The sequence below is a fragment of the Clupea harengus genome, chromosome 25 (genome assembly GCF_900700415.2).
Source record: "Clupea harengus chromosome 25, Ch_v2.0.2, whole genome shotgun sequence".
Lineage (NCBI taxonomy): Eukaryota > Metazoa > Chordata > Actinopteri > Clupeiformes > Clupeidae > Clupea > Clupea harengus.
The window spans coordinates 2897540-2918315 of NC_045176.1; positions in this window are offsets into that span (position 1 = coordinate 2897540).

Consider the following 20776-nt stretch of genomic DNA (forward strand, 5'->3'; position numbering starts at 1 on the left):
AGTTTTTGACAGAATGCAGTACGATCACTTCCTTGAGTCTGCTTCCTATTTTATACTCCCAGCACAAAGCATCATAACAGTAATCATTCCACCCTTAATATCTGAATTTCAAGTTCTGTTAGAGCACCACATGCAGGTATGGAGGAATTAAAGCACCCATTGGGCTCTTAAATGAAACCCAGCAATGAAGATTGATTTTATACCAGTTGAGTGTATAAGTATTTCTGAAAGGAAGTATTTAGAGTCTTGAGATTTTACACTCTGTATCACAGCACTATTGTACTGTTTTTTTCACACTGTTACCTGTGAAAGTCAAATTCAAAGTCAATATTTTCCTTACATGTTCTGTATCTGGTAGCGACAGTGGTAAAGGAGGTAGAGAAGTAATTTAGTAATCAGAAGGTTGCTAGTTCAATTCCCTGTCCAAGTGTCCTTGAGCAAGACACTGAACCCCTAATTGCTCCTGATGTGCAGTGTGCATTCAGTGTAAAATGTAAAGTGTGTATACATCCTTGTAAGTCGCTTTGGATAAAAGCGTCTGCTAAATGACGAAATTTAAATGTATCAAAACAGTTCTGCTCTTTTCCTGAACCTTTGACTTATTAACTGATCTGTTGCTGTAATCATATTCAGTAAAAAATGTCCCACCCGCCAGTGGATTTGGATGTGAGTAATTCTACTCATGGGGTACTCTGAACATGTGGAAACATCTGGCCATCAGTGTTTTCATACGTTCAGCTTCATCTGTGTGTCGTGCCGTGGTCTGTTTGTGAGAGAGCTGATCTGTTGTGGTTGAATAATCTGATGGCTGTCTTCATGTTGTTGAAAGTTTAACTGTGGAGAACCTGTCAGATGCTGATGTTGTTGACCTGATCTCAGCTCTGGGAGAGGGAAAGATCCTGACTTATCTGAGGTAATCATTTTACATTTGTGATTATAGTGAATTTGTACAACTTAAATGTTTTCAACTACATTAGGAAGAGCAAATATAGTGTGTTCCTTGTATTATATGCTTTTTTTCTTCCCTTCTGTTTGTACCGTCCAGGACTGAATCCAGTTTCTACACAGTTTAGCTTTGCAGTGTTGTGGAGTAACATTAACAAATCTGCCATCATGTCTTCCTTAGACATAGTTGATCTTAATAATAAACGAGTCAGGGTTAATTAAAGTAAAGAGAACATGAACACACATGTATAATGTGTGAGTGCATAATAAAGAGACCAGAAGTGAAAGATAGATATTGGTCTGTATGTGCTCTTTCACAGTTTGGTATACAGCAGCCTCTCACCTGAGAGTGTGGAGCAGGTCCTCAGTGCTCTCTCCAGGCAAAAGTCTGTGGATAACGCCTATCTGTCTGTGACGACCATCACTGGCACCACCGCAGTCCTGTGCTTGAACTTCATTCAGAACACAGAGACGTGTCGTCACCTGACGTGAGAACATCAAGATTGCTCAAATTAACTGATTATCATAGCAGTCAAGGTTGATAAACTGCAAGGTGCTGAACTGATGGTGTGTGTGTGTGTGTGTGTGTGTGTGTGTGTGTGTGTGTGTGTGTGTGTGTGTGTGTGTGTGTGTGTGTGTGTGTGTGTGTGTGTGTGTGTGTGTGTGTGTGTGTGTGTGTGTGTGCATGTGTGCATGTGTGCATGCATGCATCCATCTTTTGGTGGTGTACTCTGATAGACTAGAAAAAAAGAACTATGTTTGTTTTTTGATTGGTCAGTCCCGATTGACTATGCGCTCTGTCTGGCAGGATTGAGGATAATTCAAGTCCACCCTCCTCACTCTCTTTGGACAAAGACTCCAGAGGCCTCAGGTGAAACCTCCCTTCATGAGAAGCTTCACTGTCTGTGTTAATGGTCTTGTATGTAAACGTTACAGGTTGCACCTGAAGTGTGAGCATTGTTATCTGTAAAATACTAAACTAAGCCCTCATGTGGCTGTGTTTCAGACTGCATGCGTGTTTATGGTCAGATGCTGATGTTGATGACCTGATCTCAGCTCTGGTGGAGGGAAAGATCCTGATTGAACAAAGGTAATCATTTTACATTTGTGATTTTACATGTATAATATGTGAGTGCATAATAAAGAGACCAGGAGAGAAAGATTGAGATTGGTCTGTATGTGCTCATTCACAGCGTGGAAAAGAACCGCCTCTCACCTGAGAGTGTGGAGCAGGTCCTCACTGTTCTCTCCAGGCAAAAGTCTGTGGATAATGTCTATATATCTGTGACGACCATCACTGGCACCACCGCAGTCCTGTGCTTGGACTTCATTCAGAACACAGAGACGTGCCGCCACCTGACGTGAGAACATCAAGATTGCTCAAATTAACTGATTATCAGCAGTCAAGGTTGATGAACTGCAAGGTGCTGAACTGATGGTGTGTGTGTGTGTGTGTGTGTGTGTGTGTGGGTGTGTGTGTGTGTGTGTGCATGCATGCATCCATCTTTTGGTGGTGTACTCTGATAGACTAGAAAAAATGAACTCTGTGTGTCTTTTGATTGGTCAGTCCCCATTGACTCTGCGCTCTGATTGGCAGGATTGAGGATAATTCAAGTCCACCCTCCTCACTCTCTGTGGACAAAGACTCCAGAGGCCTCAGGTGAAACCTCCCTTCATGAGAAGCTTCACTGTCTGTGTTAATGGTCTTGTATGTAAACGTTACAGGTTGCACCTGAAGAGTGAGCATTGTTATGTGTAAAATTTTAAACTAAGCCCTCGTGTGCCTGTGTTTTAGTCTGGATGTAAAATCTCTATTGCCGTCTATTAGGGATGCACCGATACCGATACCAGTATCGGTATCGGTGCCGATACTTCGTTAAAATACTCGTACTCGTACTCGTTGTTGAATTGCCGATACCAAGCACCGATACCACTCATCAGTATTTCACTGCATCAAACTGGCCGGGCTATGCTGACACAAAATGTGATTTATTGTCCTACCTGTCCTACCATTCTCTGCCAGACTAGTAAGTAGCTTATTTGCCGTCTTGTGTTGCATTTGCTTGATGTTTAACTGTGTTAGGAAAGTTTGTCATACTGTCAAAGTATTTCAGTATACAGGTTTCGCTAAATTTAGCTGCTAGCATCTCGTTAGCGATTAGCAATTCCGTTGTGCTGCCTTAACACCGATTTGGGCTCATTTTAAGATAAATGACGACGACAGGAGTAAGGCACAGTGTAAGATCTGCACTGCTACGGTGTCGAGGGGCGAAAAGGAAAGTACTCTGTTTAACACAAGCAATTTGATTAAACATCTGAAGACGCACCATAGTGCTAAGTACAGAGTTCACTGATGCTAGTGGCGCAAGACCGAAGCAACCAATCTTAACTGACGTCTTGCAAAAGAAAAAAACGCGCACGCACACACAGAGAGAGAGAAAGGTAGAGAGAAAGACTGTGCCACATAGGTTAAGTGATTGTTTGTGTACTTGAGCAGGAGATTCTTCTGATCCTTTTGTAACTGAAATGTGCTCTTGTGCTAATCCAGTAATAGTTCTGTTCACTTTTTGTTAAGCAGACTGTGTTGTTAACTATGCAGCAAATTGAATTGCCTTTATCTGATTATATTTGCATTTTGTCTAATGTGATGATATTGTCTGTTTGAAGGCTTTTTTTGTGTGTTAAAACCAGAAAGCTCTGTTTATTTTTGGCTTGGGATAGCCTTCTGTTAATTTTGTACTATAGGCTTGACATAATCTGCAGAGGATAAAATAAAATCTGCCTCCAAATTAATTGCACTTTCATGGAGACCAAATCTAAGAAGTATCGGTATCGGTACTCGGTATCGGCAAGTACACAAATAAAAATACTCGTACTCGTATCGGTTTGTAAAAAAGTGGTATCGTGCATCCCTACCGTCTATAATATGTGAGAAATGGAATGAATATGTTCACACAGCACTAAAACACCTTCCATTCATTTCACCACAAGTCTATCTGACTTTTTGTGAGGTACAACAATGCAAGAGGTGATCACAGAGAAGAATAACTGAATTGTTTCATCAGTCAAGTGCCAGATAGACATTTTATGCAACTTTGAGTATTGTTGTATCGTTCCCAAAAAATTATATATATATATGACTTCTATACGTATAAACCACATGCAAACACAAAACACCAAAGGTCCTCTGTGGTTTAGTCAGGTTGTGGGCAGGTGTTAGTAGGAACGCCACTCTTGCTCCTGTCAGTTTTTGACAGCATGCAGTACAATCATCTCAGTGAGTCTGCTACCTATTTTATACTCCCAGCACAAAGCATCAAAGTCATGCTGGGTCAGAATAGTAATCATTCCATCCCTAATATCTGAATTTCAAGTACTGTTAGAGCACCACATGTGTCTGGAGGAATTAAAGCACCCATTGGGCTCTTAAATGAAACCCAGCAAAAAGATGGATTTTGTACCAGTTGAGGGTATGAGTAATTCTGAAAAAGGAAGTATTAGTTTTGAGATTTTGCACTCTGTATCACTGCACCATTGTACTGTTCTTTTTTCACACTGTTACCTGTGAAAGTCAAATTCAAAGTCCTAATTTTCCTTTCCTGCTCTCTATCAAAACAGTTCTGCTCTTTTCCTGAGCATTTGACTTGTTAACTGATCTGTTGCTTTAATTATATTCAGTAGAAAATGTCCCTATAGCCAGTGGATTTGGATGCGAGTAATTCTACTCATGGGGTACTCTGGCCATCAGTGTTTTCATACGTTCAGCTTCATCTGTGTGTCGTGCCGTGGTCTGTTTGTGAGAGAGCTGATCTGTTGTGATTGAATAATCTGATGGCTGTCTTCATGTTGTTGAAAGGTTAACTGTGGACAACCTGTCAGATGCTGATGTTGTTGACCTGATCTCAGCTCTGGGGGAGGGGAAGATCCTGACTTATCTGAAGTAATCATTTTACATTTGTGATTTGTGATTATAGTGAATTTGTACAACTTCTATGTTTTCAACTCTACATTTGGTAGATTAAATATAGTGTGTTCGTTGTGTTATATGCTTGTTGTCTTCCCTTCTGTTTGTACCGTCCAGGACTGAATCCAGTTTCTACCAAGTTTAGCTTTGCAGTGTTGGGCAGTTACATTAAGAAAGCTGCCATCCTGTCATCCTTAGACATAGTTGATCTTAATAACAAATGGATCAGGTTTAATTAGAGTAAATAGAACATAAACACACATGTATAATGTGTAAGTGCATTATAAATGACCAGAAGTGAAAGATTGAGATTGGTCTGTGTGTGCTCATTCACAGCGTGGAAAAGAGCAGCCTATCACCTGATAGTGTGGAGCAGGTCCTCAGTGCTCTCTCCCAGCAAATGTCTGTGGATAACGTCTATCTGTCTGTGACGACCATCACTGGCACCACCGCAGTCCTGTGCTTGGACATTTTTCAGAACACAGAGACGTGCCGCCACCTGACGTGAGAAGATTGCTCAAATTAACTGATAATCATAGCAGTCAAGGTTGATTAACTGCAAGGTGCTGAACTGATGGAGTGTGTGTTTGTGTGTGTGTGTGTGTGTGTGTGTGTGTGTGTGTGTGTGTGTGTGCGTGCATGCATCCATCCATCTTTTAGTAGTGTTCTCTGATAGACTAGAAAATATTTACTCTGTTTTTTGATTGGTCAGTCCCCATTGACTCTGCGCTCTGATTGGCAGGATTAAGGATAATTCAAGTCCACCCTCCTCTCTCTCTGTGAAAAAAGACTCCAGAGGCCTCAGGTGAAACCTCCCTTCATGAGAAGCTTCACTGTCTGTGTTAATGGTGTTGTTTGTAAACGTTACAGGTTGCACCTGAAGAGTAGGCATTGTAATGTGTAAAATGTTAAACTAAGCCCTCATGTGCCTGTGTTTTAGTCTGGATATAAAATCTCTATTGCCTTCTGTAATATGTGAGAAATGGAATGAATATGTTCACACAGCACTAAAACACATTGCAATCATTTCACCACAAGTATGACTTATTGTGAGGTACAACAATGCAAGAGGTGATCACAGAGAAGAATAACTGAATTGTTTCATCAGTCAAGTGCCAGATAGACATTGTATGCAATCTTGAGTATTGTTGTAACATTCCAAAAGATTGATATACTGATATTATATATCATATACTATATTGACTCCTATATAACCACATCCAAACACAAAACATCAAAGGACCTTTGTGGTTTTGTCAGGTTGTGGGCAGGTGTTAGTAGGAACGCCACTCTTGCTCCTGTCAGTTTTTGACAGAATGCAGTACCACCATCTCAGTGAGTCTGCTACCTATTTTATACTCCCAGCACAAAGCATCAAAGTCATGCTGGGTCAGAACAGTAATCATTCCATCCCTAATATCTGAATTTCAAGTGCTGTTAGAGCACCACATGTGGGTTTGGAGGAATTAAAGCACCAATTGGGCTCTTAAATGAAACCCAGAAAAGAGGATGGATTTTATACCAGGTGAGGGTATGAGTAGGAAGTATTAGAGTCTTGAGATTTTGCACTCTGTATCACTGCACCATTGTACTGTTTTTTTTCACACTGTTACCTGTAAAGGTCAAATTCAAAGTCAATATTTTACTTTCATGCTCCGTATCAAAACAGTTCTGCTCTTTTCCTGAGCCTTTGACTTGTTAACTGATCTGTTGCTTTAATCAGATTCAGTAGAAAATGTCACACCAGCCAGTGGATTTGGATGTGAGTAATTCTACTCATGGGGTACTCTGGCCATGTAGAAACATCTGGCCATCAGTGTTTTCATACGTTCAGCTTCATCTGTGTCGTGATGTGGTCTGTTTATGAGAGAGCTGATCTGTTGTGGTTAAATGGTCTGATTGCTGTCTTCATGTTGTTGAAAGGTTAACTGTGGACAACCTGTCAGATGCTGATGTTGTTCACCTGATCTCAGCTCTGGGGGAGGGGAGGATCCTGACTGAACTGAGGTAATCATTTTACATTTGTGATTATAGAGAACTTGTACAACTTCTATTTTTTTAACTCTACATTAGGTAGAGCTAATATTGTGTGTCCCTTGTGTTATATGCTTGTTGTCTTCCCATCTGTTTGTGCCGTCCAGGACTGAATCCAGTTTCTCCCCAGTTTAGTTTTGCAGTGTTGGGGAGTAACATTAACAAATCTGTCTTCCCTAGACATAGTTGATCTTAATAACAAATGGGTCAAAGTGAATTGAAGTAAAAGGAACATAAACACACATGTATAATGTGTGAGTGCATAATAAAGAGACCAGTAGAGAGAGATTGAGATTGGTCTGTATGTGCTCTTTCACAGCGTGGACTACAGCAGCCTCTCACCTGAGAGTGTGGAGCAGGTCCTCAGTGCTCTCTCCATGCAAAAGTCTGTGGGTTATGTCCATCTGTCTGTGATGACCATCACTGTTACCACCGCAGCCCTGTGCTTGGACTTCGTTCAGAACTCAGAGACGTGCCGTCACCTGATGTGAGAACAGAAAGATAGCTCAAATTAACTGATTATCATAGCAGTCAAGTTTGATTAACTGCAACGTGCTGAACTGATGTGTGTGTGTGTGTGTTTACTGATGGGTATATTTCTATGTTTTTGTGGTGTACTCTGATAGCCTAGCCCTACTATTAATTAACTCTGTGTTTGTTCTTTGATTGGTCAGTCTCCATTGACTCTGTGCTCTGATTGGCAGGCTTCATGATAATTCAGAGACACCCTCCTCTCTCACTGTGAACAAATACTCCAGAGTCCTCAGGTGAAACCTCCCTTCATGAGAAGCTTCACTGTCTGTTAATGGTGTTGTATGTAAACGTTACAGGATGCACCTGAAGAGTGGGCATTGTTATGTGTAAAATACTAAACTAAACCCTCATGTGCCTGTGTTTCAGACTGCATGTGAATTCACTGCTGCCTTCCACAATGTCACCTATTTCTCTTACCCTGTCACAAACCGACAACCCAACCAGCGCCAGCTTTACCGACCTTATCCACAAGTTTTGCAATGTCACAAGTTTAAGAGCAAAGTAAGCCATTTAGAAATAATAGATAAAAAAAAAACTATTTTCCACACATGGGTCTCTGGTATTATTCAGCCATGTTTTTGTGTGTTTGTGTTGAAGTCCACATAGGACACAGGGTGACTTTATTGGTGTTCTTGAGACCTTCACTGACTGGTGGACTCTGCCTGGTCTGGAGAAGGTGGAGTTGAGGGTGAGGTGCCTGACTGAGAGCTGGGCCCACTGGATCCTCAACCTCATCCACACGTGCCCCACTCTGAAGGAAGTAGAGTAAGAGATACATCATCTTCTGTTTCTGTATGTAGTCTATGCATGGAGGGGTTGTCTGTATGGACACACTATGCAGGAGAGAGGGGAGAGAGAGTGAGAGTGAAGTATTTAATAAAAATCTAAAGACATGTATTATTGTGTTTCAAATGTATTTGCTTTGGCACCACTGCTTTGAAACAGTCATGCCAATAAAGCTCAACTGAATTGAAGAGAGAGAGAGATTGTGTGAGTGTTTGTGTGTGTGTGTGTGTGTGTGTGTGTGTGTGTGTGTGAGAGAGAGAGAGAGAGAGTGTGAGTGAGTGAGTTAGTTTTAAAAACATATATTATGTGTGAGAAAGCAAGAGAGAATGTATGTTTGTTTTGATAGATCCATGACGGACTAAAGAAGTATATATTTTTTTCTTTTAGGTTACAAGCTTCAGTTAGGACTTGGGCTGATGGTCTCCTATTGGAGGAGGGGATCAGTCTACTGCAGGAGTCCTATAAGCGCCCAGATTGCACTGTGACCCTCACTGGGTGTGTACTTTTACTGACTGACCTGTCTGTCTGACTCTTGATCTGTCTCATCTTTGATGTTTTATCAGACAGACGTAATGAATATGGAGTGAGATGCTCCCAATGGAGAGCTGTAGGCGAGTGTGAGGTTTGTGTAGAGTTGTGATGTTTGTGTGTTTTATCCTTAAAGCTGTAGGCGAGTGTGAGGTTTGTGTAGAGTTGTGATGTTTGTGTGTTTTATCCTTAAAGCTGTAGGCAAGTGTGAGGTTTGTGTAGAGTTGTGATGTTTGTGTGTTTTATCCTTAAAGCTGTAGGCGAGTGTGAGGTTTGTGGGGAGATTTAATGTGTTTCTGTGTCTCTGTTTTTCTCCTTGAAGGTTGAAATGCACTAACACCAGTGGTAAGTGTAGTGAGGAAAATGACCCCGAACTGCGCTGCAACCACGGTGTGAAGATCCAAATGAGGGGGTCTGAATTCAGTGTTGTGCATGAACTAGTTCAAAATAACTCGTTCATTGAATACCATCATTTTTATGTGAATGATGAACTGAATGTAACTTAATGAAAAATTATAAATTTGAACGGTGAACACGTTCATATTATCTGAGGTCCGGTGCCACTGAGGTCTAGCTAAAATGTTATGAAATGTTTTCATTCTCCTGAGGAGAGACGCTGTCTAAATCGAATGCTTGCACCATGTCGTTGCTCAGTACTTATATAATTTCCACGATGTAGCCTATCCTAAACTAACTACCGTAATTTCCGGACTATAAGCCGCTACTTTTTTCCCACACTTTGAACCTCGCGGCTTAAACAATGACGCAGCTAATTTATGGATTATGATACCTGTGACTGTATACGGTGTCTTTGTGTTTACGGTGGCTTTGTGGAGCTAGGATGCTAGCATGGATGCAGCCGCATGGATGCTTAGCTCCACACGATTTCTCAGTATCTCTCAATAACTTAACTAATGTCGAAATAACCACAGTCTACCGGCGTAGACAGAACACAACTCAAAACATAAAAAAAAAGTTTACAACAATACAAATCCAGTCTTTTCAAGTTCTTTAGCTCACTGGTTTCAAGCTAGCTTCTTTCTTCTATCTCGCTGTCTTCAACTAACGTTCTAGCTTCTGATTGACTCTTGCAACTGTGCTCTCTTAAAGCAACAGTGCACTTATCGTAACTGGCAAAACTAATAATATGCATCACTATTGTATTACTTTTGATATTCATTTTAGCCTGTGTAAAGTTAATTTGTTTCAATGGACCGGTAGGCACCAGCGGCTTATAGACATGTGCGGCTTATTTATGTTAAAAATAATTATTTTTTAAAAAATTCAGTGGATGAGGCTTATATTCAGGTGCGCTCAATAGTCCGGAAATTACGGTAACTCGACTTCGCACTACGTTACCCATGAATAATACCAAACAAGCAACGTATTCCACAGCTCTCGGCCTCATATGAAAATGGCAAGTGAAAGCGAAAAACAGAGACGCAGACTCAGAGAGTACATCCGATGCACCTTAGTATTATGTGCGGGATTTTTACACACTGTCCGACAGTAAAAACCTCACCTTTCTGTGCAAATTATGTCCTCCTGAAAAAATTGCAATAATAATTATTTTAGGAATTGATACATATAAAGTGCAGTTTAAGGCAGGGGGTAGTGATGGATAAAGTTGTCTTTAAAAAACAAGTTAAGTCTTTCATTCTCACTTTCCACCTTAAAACTATGAAATTACCTGAACTATGAACTAGTTCAGAATTGAAATGGTGAACTATGAACGTGAACTATGAACTACTGTAGTTTGTGAGAGGTGTGAACTTGCACAACACTGCCTACATGTCACTCAGGAGATTCAGGGCTCTTGAACAGATGAGGAGGAAAGCCTGCCTTCACTCTAATTTTTTATACTTGAACGTCACATGCCGCACATTCAATCTGCACAAAAATGTCACTGAGGAGTAGGGATGAGAATTGATAAGATTTTAACGATTCTGAGTCCATTCCGATTCCTACTTATCGATTCGATTCCTTATCGATTCTCTTATCGATTATTTTTGGGCAAGGGGGAAAAAAAAAGTACAAACGGGTTTATTTACATTCATTTTCTTTTATATAATATTTTCTGAATAGATGATGCACAGCATATACAGTATGTATGTTTACATGTACATGTTTTAAATAACCAAAAACAAACCTAAGAATAGGTCAACAAATTCTCAAAGTGGGGTCCAGAGACCCATAGCCTAGGGATCCTTTTCCTTGATGGGGTGCCAGGGGGTCCCAACAAAGAAAACAATTATTTGTTTTGACTATAATTCCAACCATAAGTAACAGAATGTATGACTGATTTTGGTAATGGGTTTCATACAATTTTTTTAATAAAACATTTTAACTTAAAAATCTTATCAGATGGGGGAGCCTGGAAAAGAATCTTATCAAATAGGGATCCCTCTCTGGTCTAATTTGTGGCAGTTTAGGGATCCTTGATATACAAGAGTTTGAGAACCGCTGTGCTAAATAATATTTGAACATGCCAATGACAGTGCTGTTTTTTTCAGTGTATTCACCTTGAACTAAAAATAAAACTGAAATAAACAAATAGTGAAAGCTGGTTGTGTAAACCAGCTTTCACTATTTGTTTGTGTCAGTTTGATTTTTAGTTCAAGGTGAATACACTGGAAAAAAAAAAACAGCACTGTCATTGGCATGTTCAAATATTAAGATTTCTTAACAAGAACCGGTTTTCAATTCCCATCCCTACTGAGGAGTGTCAGGACTATAGGAGACTCCAGATATGGGGCCAAATGTCACTGAGGAGATTCAGGACTATAGGAGACTCCAGATATGGGGCCAAATGTCACTGAGGAGTGTCAGGACTATAGGAGACTCCAGATATGGGGCCAAATGTCACTGAGGAGATTCAGGACTATAGGAGACTCCAGATATGGGGCCAAATGTCACTCAGGAGATTCAGGACTATAGGAGACTCCAGATATGGGGCCAAATGTCACTCAGGAGTGTCAGGACTATAGGAGACTCCAGATATGGGGCCAAATGTCACTGAGGAGTGTCAGGACTATAGGAGACTCCAGATATGGGGCCAAATGTCACTGAGGAGTGTCAGGACTATAGGAGACTCCAGATATGGGGCCAAATGTCACTGAGGAGTGTCAGGACTATAGGAGACTCCAGATATGGGGCCAAATGTCACTCAGGAGATTCAGGACTATAGGAGACTCCAGATATGGGGCCAAATGTCACTCAGGAGATTCAGGACTATAGGAGACTCCAGATATGGGGCCAAATGTCACCGAGGAGGAAAGCAGTCCACTGCTGTCCCACACCATTTACATCCATCAGTTGCCACTTTCACAAAAGTTTCAAATTCTTTCAGAATAGATTTTAAGATTTTATTGATTACTTTGAAGGCTCTTCGTGGTCTCTCTCCTAACAACATCTCTGATCTCTTAGTCTTGCATGCGCCGGTCCGTACTTTGAGATCGTATTTTGTCAAATGATGGCGCTGACCACTGCACCACAGACAGAAGGAATGAAACAACATCTCTGATCTCTTAGTCTTACACGCGCAGAGGAGATGACGCTAACCCTAACCCCGAGCAAATCAGTTTGGCAGAGTCTGTGACTTCCTTAGAGTCCTTTCTTAGAACACACTTTCTTAGGAGAGCCTTTCCTGGTTTTGCATGAGTTTTAATTTCCTTTGAACTGTCTTTTATTTCCTTAAAAAAATGTTTTACTCTGTATTGGTGGACCACTCTATTTTTTTTTTTATATAGCCTACCTGATTGTTTTTATCTGGTTTCTTTTAAAACCTCATGATTTCATGTTATGATTATATTTTGCTGCCTCTGTGGAGCACTTTGCAAACGGTGTCTATAAATAAAGATTATTATTATATGATTATCGATATTATATTATATTATTATTGTGAATAGTCGATGTCTCACCACACTTCTTGCTTAGGCAACACGGAGTGGATTGATAACTCATAAACCAGGGTGTCCGCAGGGTTTTAAAAGGTGATAAATCAAAATTGCCAAATTTAAGGCCATTAAAAGTGTTAAATGTGGTTTTAGAGGTATTATTTTAAAAAAAAATAGGTATCATTTTTTCAGACTATCAAGTGTCCTATTCTGATTGAAATTCTATCTGCTAAAGTTCGCGTTAGTTTGTTTAAATGCAGGCTTTAGCAAAGCTGGGCACATAATCAAAGATCTTTCGTCTCAATCCTGAAGTCTCAACTTTGTATGTTTGATGCTGACGTCATATTCAGTAGTCGTTCGACATCTTAAACACTGCGCGCTTAAACTGGGGAGCCAACTGGCTGGCTTACATGTTTGACTTGCTTAGGCATATCTTCAACGTCCAGACAACCATCGTCGTCGTCATGAGCAAATGCAAGTTTTCTGACAGCTGGGTGCAAGACCCAGCATTTAAGGACTGGCTCAGGCCTGTAGTAGGGAATAACCGTCATGCTTATTGTTCGGTTTGTAAATAAAACATCAATGTCAACTAGATGGGAGCTAATGCACTTCGGTCGCATATGCTAGGGTGACCAGACGTCCTCTTTTACCCGGACATGTCCTCTTTTCGAGACCTAAAAAATGCGTCCGGCAGGGATTTCAAAATTGTCCGGGATTTTGCCTCATGGGATATTTGTGTTTCTCTGGGTCTTTCACAAACTACTGTTTACGCCCTTACAAGTTTTGGAAGGGGTACCTCCCTTACGTTCCACCTTCTTGCGCGAGCTCTGACTGAGAGAACTGTCATTGGTCGACCGCCCTCTCAGTGTTGCCAGATGCACGATAATTATCCTCCTAATACGATTATTTTGAGCATTTGGTACGATACGCCATTTCCAATCTGGCAACACTGAGCACCTTGCCGCCTCCAGCAGTTGCATTGTTTACAAGAGCACATGACATCTGCATGTCAAAACTTCGTCGAGGGGGCGGGGTCATCTGCATATGAAATACATGTTAAAACTTCGTCGAGGGGGCGGGGTCATCTGCATGTGTAATAGATGTTAAAACTTCGTCAAGGGGGAGGGGGCGGGGTCATCTGTATGCCAGTATACATTACCCCGCCCCTGCGACAAAGTGTCCTCTTTTTCACAAACTCAAATCTAGTCACCCTATGCAATCCACTAAACATAAAAATGGAATGCGTGGTCGGCGAGAGCAGTTCATTCTACCACCACCGGAAACTAGTGCCGCGGTACAAGCCAACGCTACGGCTCCAGCAACTACGTCTGACCTCCGGGTGACTATGGGCACCACACCAACACTGCGTGCGGAGGCTTTGTGGTGTTTAAACACTGCAGTTAAACTCATTGAACTCCAACGAAGGAATTTCGGAGCTGTTTAAAGAATTGTTTCCCGACTCTGACATCGCCAAGTCATTGTCGCCAAGTCACATGTGGTAAAGACAAAACCGGCTACATCCTCAGATTTGAATTAGCATCGTTTTTCAAAAAACAGCTTGTTGATGACATCACTGCTCCTCTGTCAAGCTCCAAACTATTCGCTCCTCGTGTTTGTCCCTGCTCATTGTGTGTATGTGTTGTGTTTTCTTCTGTTGCAATGCAAACTTAGCATGTCCTACATCTATGCTTTGATATGTTATAGTACTTCAGTAAGGTAAAGTAAACACCTTTGATACCTTTTCCATTGAGACTGAGTCTCCAGCTAGTTTGTTGAATGTGTGTGTAAGATGAAAAGCCTCCTGTAAGAAACGGACCCATCTCAGCACAGGCACATGACACATACAGCCGTTCTCATCTAGAGTCGATCTCAGGGCCGGTCCTTCCTACAGGCGACATAGGCGGTTGCCTAGGGCGCCCCTCAGAGTGCAGAGTTTTTTGTGCCCCCTTCTATATCTCCAACAAATATTTTGACATTAAAAAAATAAATCGAACATAAGGGAAAAATGAGCCAAAAATCGAAAGAGAAAGGGGTATGAACCTCCTTGATGTTGTCATAACATGCTAGCACATTGAGGGGTTATGGTTTGAGTGTGTGTGTCCGAGCAACGTCGACGAAAGAAACTATGAAGAGGCAAAAAAGACATGATAAAAATATTGAGGGCCAGCCAGTCATAAATTACACCAGGGGCGCACAGATAAAGCCAAAAGCTAGTGCAAAAACACTACCAATATCTTACTTGTTGCATAGCACACCCATTAAGGAAGACAACAAGTCAGGAATACTGGTGAAAATCAAAGTATTGTATTTTCAACTTTAGCGAATGGATTGTATGTAATCTTGCTAGTTAGCTAACTCTAGCTAGCCAGTGTCGTGTGACGTTCCTTGCTATTGTCATTAAGTCGAAACTGTCATCAGGCTATATTTAGCAAAACATAGCGCAAGTTCAGCTTGACGCAATTTGCGTCATTTTCGTTGTGTCATGTAAACTTGAGTAATTATAACAACGTTAGTTTTGGTGTACCGAGCTTATAGTTGTTTATTTGTTTTGATTCTGTAGTGTGCACTTTGCACTCTTGTTCTTGCAATGAATAAAGGTGCAGTACTTTACTGTAGAACTGTTGGGGATTTTTTTGGGGGGTGGCGGGGGGCGCCAGGAGTGAAGCTTGCCTAGGGTGCCAAATGTGCTAGGGCCGGCCCTGTTCGTTCTTACTTTCATTTTAACCAGTGGCGGTGCGTCAATACAGGGTGCAAGGGCGTCGCCCCTCCTAAAATTTTGAGATGAAAAAAAAAAACATATATACCATATATACCAAACAATTAAAATAAGAAAAGTGTTAACGCGTTAAATGTGTGTGGGAGACCGTAAGCCCCTGTCAACAACCACTTAAATGTGACCAAATATAATATATTGCCATTCGTTATCACTGAGATAAGCCCCTCCTCCCTGGAGGGGCGCCGGCCAAATGGAAGTCAATGGGAGCTCTCATACTTTTCACATACATTTGAGCAAGGACAGCTTCTCATTGGCGGATGAAAGTTCGATCCTGGGGCGCAAAATTTTGCGCCCTAACCAATGACATCGTTTCTTATTTCAACGCGACTGGACTATTCGTCGAATCAGAGACCTTTATCATTCCCTCACATCCCACATAAATCTCACGTATCTAGGAGAGCAACATAGCTAGCAGAGACTTTGATTCTGTGAGTATGGCGACTGAAAACTCTGTGGTATCTCTTCGTGAAACACCTTTCAATCGACGATCAGATGTCGGTAAGAAGAGACTGAAAGACATGGGACTCGAACGTCCGGATTTAAAAATGCAGCAGCAGAGCATCTACCGCGGGAGGACGTACACCCGTAGCTTCCCCTCAAGCCTGTATGCTAACCGGAGCTGGTTAGCTGGTTGTTCAGTGAGTGATGCGTTTTTTTGTTTTCCCTGCCTGTTGTTCCAAAGTCCTGGGACTGAAACAATCTGGACTGCAACGGGGATGAGGGATCTAAAGCACTTCAACGATAAATGTAAGAAGCGCGAATCTTGCCGCAGCCATCTAAACAGCCTGAAGCTAAGCCTCTTTGGAAGATTGAGTATAGCAAAGCAGCTCGACGAAGGGTACCGAATTGGCATTCGAAAACACAATGAAGAAGTAAGGAAAAACAGACACATTCTTTCAAGAAAAATAGACTGTGAAGTTCTGTGGTGCATTTGAGTTGGCCCTGCGTGGTCATGAGAGCGAGAACTCGGATAACCCAGGGATATTCCGTGGCTTGGTGGACGTCGTTGCCTCACTTGACAGTGCACTGAAAGAGCATCTCGAGAGCGCGACTGTGTTTAAGGGAACATCCAAAACAGTCCAGAATGAACTTCTTGACTGTATGCTGGCTGTTGTGAGGGAAAAGTTATTGAGATATTTGCCAACTTGAAAGAGAGGAGGGCTACATTTCTTTACAAGTAGTGGGGCCTACTCTTGTCAAACACCCAATGTAAAATGTGATATCTCTTTCTGAATCTCTTGTGCTCTAAACCTCTTTCATGTGAAGGTGTGGGCACCTGTTTTATTCTGTAAACCTCTGAAACCATTCTGCTCTGAACCTCTCATGCCCAAAGTTACAATTTGTTGATGGTTGTTATTGGATAGTGTTGAGCACTGTGTCTGGTTGAAATAAAGCTTTGTTTTTTTTTATATTCTACTCAAACTCTTTTCTTCTCATTGGGGAGTGCTATTTTAACCGCGCCGCCAAACTGCGCCCCCCCCCCCAAAAAAAAAAATCTGGTAATGTTTTTACCAGAGAAAAATGAGCTCTTAAGATGTATTATTGTATTTTGGCAAAGATTCTGTTCACTCGTTGATTAACAGTATGTCAGTTGTTTAGGGATAAGGCCCAGCCTGTCCTGTGGTTTTTGGTAATCCTCTAAACCACATGTGTCAAACTCAAGGCCAGCGGGCCAGATCCAGCCCGTGGTGTAATATTATCTGATGTCTATCAGAGCTGGCCCGCCGCGGCTGCCGGTATGTCGCACGCACCACTAATACTGCAAATCCCACAATGCACTGTCACCGTGTTGGTAGCCTATGTCAATTTAGGCCCGCAAGCCATTGCCCCACTATCTGCAGCCTCATATAATTAAGACCTTTGTCAGGTTTTTAATGGCACACACGTGCATATATGGAGGCGACACAGGACACACACACACACACGGTGAATTTATTTTCTGCTTTTTCCCATCCTGGACTGTCCTTCCTCAAGGACCCCCCAGGAGCAGTGGGCAGCTTGTAGCGCCCGGGGACCAAGTGAAGTGAACTGTCCATCTTTGGTCAGGGATGGACATGTGTTCTGTTGTTTTGCATGTTTTTTCTGTTGGGATTCTTAGTGGAGGAAACCCCTTGTGAACACGGGGAGAACATGCAAACTCCACACAGAAAGGCCCGGGAGATAGCCCACCTGAGCACTGTGCACTCTGGGGAGGACCTGCCCCCCAGAGCCAACAGCGCCCCATGTGGGAATTGAACTCATGACCTTCTTGCTGTGAGGCGGCAGTGCAAGCAGTGCAAGCAACTGAGCCACCGTGCCACTATCGCCTGAAGTCAAAGTTTAGCTTGTGGCCTGTCTCCCCGCAAAAACTTTAAAAACAGGCGTTTTCAAGAGTGGTGGGAGGCAGAATATATGTTTACTGATGTAAAGGGCAAACCTGTTTGTCTTGTGTGCGGAGCCGATGTGGCTGTAATGAAAGAATATAATTTAAGACTGCACTATGAAACGAAACACCAAGACAAGTACAAACATCTGGACATGAAACAGAGGCTCCAAAAGGTAGAGGAGTTGAAAACAAGGCTGGTGTCACAGCAGATCGTGTTGGTAAAAGCCAAATCACAAAGTGAGGCTGCTGTGAAGGAAGGCTTTATTGTAGTAGCGGAGATCGCTAAAGCAGCCTGACCCCTTTACCGAGGGAGAATTTGCCAAGAACTGCATGATAAAAGTTTGCGACATCATGTGCCCTGATCAAAGGCAAGCATTTTTAAATGTGAGCCTGAGCAGAAACACCGTTGCTGATCGTCTATGTGACCTTGACACCGATCTACAACATCAGCTGATGGGAAAGGGAAAAGATTTAATTGCATACTCCCTTGCTGTGGATGAGAGCAGCGACCCATTTGATACTGCCCAGCTGTCAATCTTCATCCGTGGAGTGGACTCGACTCTGTGCATTATAGATGAACTTTTGGGATTGAAATCAATGCATGGCACAACTACGGGAAAATATCTCTTTGAAGAGGTATCCAAATGTGTAAATGAAATGGGGCTGTCTTGAAACAAACTTGTGGGACTGACCACAGATGGAGCGCCTGCAATGTGCAGAAAAGAGAGGCATTAGAAATGTAAATGTAAATTTGATCTCTGCGTTTGTAGGCAATAACTAATAGGCTTAAGCTTTAGGCTGCTTGTCCCAGATTCAATAGGGCTATGTTAAACATATGAACATATATCATTTTTTCCCCAATAAATATAAATATGACCCTCGACTTGGACGCAGTTTTTAGTTTTGGCCCTCTGTGTATTTCAGTTTGACACCCCTGGTTTATTTGATGAACCTTCTAAGATGTCACACAGGACTGAACCCTAAACTGTGTGCAGAAGCATCCCAGCCTTTCTCAGCTCCACAGTCACCACCAGGTGGCAGCATTTCCCCTTGCCCTCTGCACACTGAAGTTCATTGTAGTTTTAGTTCTGTCTTGGTTATTATGCCCTATCCTGCTCCAGTGTAATGATATGTGGGTTCAACCAAATCAAAGTCAAAGTAGCTTTATTGTCAATTACTTTGCATGCCAAGACATACAAAGGAATCGATAGGACGTTTCCCACTCTCCCACGGTGAAACATATAAAGTGCACAGGCACAACAGATAAGACAAGACATTTCCTACATATAGATATAAACATACAGATACACGTACAGCAGCAGTTTTCTTTAAAGTGAGGTTATGCTAGTGCAAAAAAAGGCAATTTGGTAGTGGCAGCAAAAAACATCCTGTAAGATGTATTTGTTACATTAGCAGTGCAAGTAGAACAGTAAGTGGTTATGGTAAACGTAAGTGATAAAAGTGCAAGAGACAGTTTTGTTGCAGAGTCCTGAGTGATTTTAGGGGGGGGGGGGGGATTTCAGCCTCCTGTCAGACTGACGGATATGGCTGGGGGGAGTGAGGGGAGAGAATTTAGCTTCCTGACAGCTTGGTGTATGAAGCTATTTCTGAGTCTGGTGGTGCGGCAACGGAGGCTTTTATACCTTCTTCCAGAGGGTAGGAGGCTGAACAGACTGTGTGCGGGGTGGCTGGTGTCACTCGCAATCGAGGTAGCTTTCCGGGTGAGGCGTGTGGTGTATAAATACGAAATGGAATATAGTGGCAGGCGTGTGCTCAATTTTCGTTAATATTTACCAAATGTTAGCCTCTCGTCTTTCGATGGGCCTGGTTGATGTATGGGAGGGCCCCTCTACTCATCTGACAGGGGCCCCAGTGCAGCTACAATGGCTTTAATCACGTTGATGCCTCTTCCTGTGTACTAATTTGGTTGGCCAAAAAAATGCCAGGGTGGCGCAAAAGCTTACAGTAGTATGAACGTGGTGTTTGATGGGGGGAGTAAGTCCTTATGACCGCCTCCTTTATAACTCATATCGCAGCATCATCATTGCTCCTGTTTGTCCATTGGTGAGATCTTTGAGAGTGCAGAAGGCGGGATAACATGAAGAGGCCTTAGCTCATTGCGGTTCTGATTCTGTGTATATGGTTCTGATTCTGTGTGTATAGTTCTGATTCTGTGTGTATGGTTCTGTCAGCAAAGTGTGGTTCACATGTTGTTTTCTCTGTCTCTCTCTCTCTCCCTACATCTCTCTCTCTAGTGTAGCTCAACATTTAATGTACAGTATATCTTTCAGCATTACTTAAATATAACTGTAAGTGAATAATATAATGTCAATTAAAAAAATAAAAACATTGAAAAGCCTTTATTGTCATTGTATTTGCATGCAACGAAATGTGGAGCACTACTCCTGTTGGTGCCAAGAGGGACAACATATAACAACACAACAATGGGGGGGGGGGGGCAGCGGTGGTTACAAACATAAAAAAAACGGGGGGTACGCAGCTGGAGATTGAATGTCTGAAGGGGTACGGGACTGTAAAAAGTTTGGGAACCACTGCAATAAGCTAAAAAAGATTAAGAGCACAACAAAGTGCAGTGGTATGGAGTACAAGTACTCCCCCTGAGGTACGTTGCAAATAAATACAGTAACATTTTTGCACATGCATAAGGTGACTGAGGTGGCATAACGTGACTAATGTGTTAATATTGCACAGTGAAATTTCACATTTTAGTGCATATTTGAGTTTAATGCCCTGATGGAACACACACACACACACACACACACACAGAAAACTGTCCTTTAGACGTGTGGTCATTGCTCTGGAGGACCTGTAGCATCTGCAAGAGGGCAGGAAATAAACAGATTGTTAATATTTTTTAAATATTCTATAACATTCAAAATATTTACTTGAATGTGTGAACTTCAATACATTTTTTAAGAGGGTTTTAA